Below are 2,331 nucleotides of genomic sequence, written 5' to 3'. Positions count from 1 at the left end.
GAAGAAGAGAGAGAGTGGTGGGGTAGGTGGGGATCCTGTGGGGTCCACAGATCCTGAGGTGTCAAGAAAAATTCATCCCTGCATCTCAGCTGACCCACTTGTGCCTCCAAGTTTCTAATGGGGGACCTTGTTTCAGTCATGAAACTTTGAGTCGTTTTGATTAAATCAGAGACCATGGTTGCTAAGTCAGAGTGGCTCTGCTTAGAATTCTCTATCTGTTGCTGAGAAGATGATGGAAAAGGCTTGCCATTGCTAAACCTGTTTCTTCCACCATTATTGTTGTTGAAACCTTGTTGAGATCTCTGTTGATCCTTCCATGAGAGATTTGGATGATTTCTCCATGAAGGATTATAGGTGTTTCCATAGGGTTCTCCCATGTAATTCACCTCTTCCATTGAAGGATTCTCAGGATCATAAGCTTCGTCTTCAGATGAAGTGTCCTTAGTACTGCCTGGTGTAGCTTACATTCCAGACAGACTTTGAGAAATCATATTGACTTACTGAGTCAATATTTTGTTCTGAGCCAATATGGCATTCAGAGTATCAATCTCAAGAACTCCTTTCTTCTGATTCGTCCCATTGTTCACATGATTCCTTTCAGAAGTGTACATGAATTGGTTATTTGCAACCATTTCAATGAGTTCTTGAGCTTCTGTAGGCGTCTTCTTCAGATGAAGAGATCCTCCAGTAGAGCTATCCAATGACATCTTGGACAGTTCAGACAGACCATCATAGAAGATACCTATGACGCTCCATTCAGAAAGCATGTCAGAAGGACACTTTCTGATTAATTGTTTGTATCTTTCCCAAGCTTCATAGAGGGATTCACCTTCCTTCTGTCTGAAGGTTTGGACTTCCACTCTAAGCTTACTCAATTTTTGAGGTGGAAGGAACTTTGCCAAGAAGGCATTGACTAGCTTTTCCCAAGAGTTCAGGCTTTCTTTAGGTTGTGAGTCCAACCAAATCCTAGCTCTGCCTCTTACAACAAAAGGGAATAGCATAAGTCTGTAGACCTCAGGGTCAACCCCATTAGTCTTGACAGTGTCACAGATTTGCAAGAATTCAGCTAAAAACTGATGAGGATCTTCCAATGGAAGTCCATGGAATTTGCAATTCTGTTGCATTAGAGAAACTAATTGAGGCTTAAGCTCAAAGTTGTTTACTCCAATGGCAGGGATAGAGATGCTTCTCCCATAGAAGTCGGGAGTAGGTGCAGTAAAGTCACCCAGCACCTTCCTTGCATTGTTGGCATTATTGTTGTTTTCGGCTGCCATGGGTTCTTCTTCTTTGAGGATTTCTGTTAGGTCCTCTACAGAGAGTTGTGCTTTAGCTTCTTTTCGCTTCAAGGTCCTTTCAGGTTCAGGGTCAGCCTCAACAAGAATGCTTTTGTCTTTGCTCCTGCTCATATGAAAGAGAAGAAAATAAGAAAATATGGAATCCTCTATGTCACAGTATAGAGATTCCTTGAGGTGTCAGAGGAATAGAAGGAAGAGGTAGAAGAATTCGAACTTATCAAGAAAGATGGAGTTCGAATTGTGCATTGAGGAGGAGTGTTAGTCCATAAATAGAAGGATGTGAGAAGAGGGGAAGAAATTTTCGAAAATTAGAGTGAATTAATAAAAAAGTAATTGATTTTCGAAAACTAAGATTGGAAAAAAAATTAAGTGATTTTTGAAAAAGATTTTGAAATTAAAAATCAAAAAGATATGATTGAAAATTATTTTGAAAAAGATGTGATTAAGAAGATATGATTGAAAAGTTATGGTTTAAAAAGATGTGATTGAGAAGATATGATTTGAAAAACAATTTAAAAAGATTTGATTTTGAAAATTAATGACTTGGCTAACAAGGAAAGATATGATTCAAACATTAAACCTTTCTCAACAGAAAAGGCAACATACTTGAAATGTTGAATCAAATCATTAATTGTTAGCAAGTATCTTTGAAAAAGAAAGAAATTGATTTTGAAAATATATGATTGAAAAGATTTGATTTGAAAAAGATTTGATTTTGAAAAATTTTGAAAACTTGAAAAAAAATTTGAGTTAAAAACAAAATCTTCCCTCTTGTGCCATCCTGGCGTTAAACGCCTAGAATGGTATACATTCTGGCGTTTAACGCCCAAAACTCACCCCTTTTGGGCGTTAAACGCCCAGCCATACACCCTGGCTGGCGTTTAAACGCCAGTTTTCCTTCCTCACTGGGCGTTTTGAACGCCCAGCCTTTTTCTGTGTAATTCCTCTGCTGAATGTTCTGAATCTTCAATTCTCTGTATTATTGACTTGAAAAGACACAAATTAAAAATTTTTTAGATTTTTAATAATGAGGAAT

The 2,331-nt window shown here is 37.8% G+C and overlaps 1 non-coding gene across 1 annotated transcript; it reads left to right on the top strand.

Annotated features, from left to right (window-relative positions):
- The first annotated feature begins 761 nt into the window (after positions 1 to 761).
- LOC130959922 (small nucleolar RNA R71) lies at positions 762 to 869 on the top strand. Its single transcript, XR_009078911.1, has one exon. It is a non-coding gene; the product is annotated as a small nucleolar RNA R71 (small nucleolar RNA).
- Positions 870 to 2,331: the final 1,462 nt, after the last annotated feature.

Source organism: Arachis stenosperma, unplaced genomic scaffold, assembly GCF_014773155.1.
Source record: "Arachis stenosperma cultivar V10309 unplaced genomic scaffold, arast.V10309.gnm1.PFL2 arast.V10309.gnm1.Scaffold_100025, whole genome shotgun sequence".
Taxonomy (NCBI): domain Eukaryota; kingdom Viridiplantae; phylum Streptophyta; class Magnoliopsida; order Fabales; family Fabaceae; genus Arachis; species Arachis stenosperma.
The sequence above is the reverse complement of the archived record's forward strand: the minus strand, read 5'-3'. Positions and strand labels throughout refer to the sequence as shown.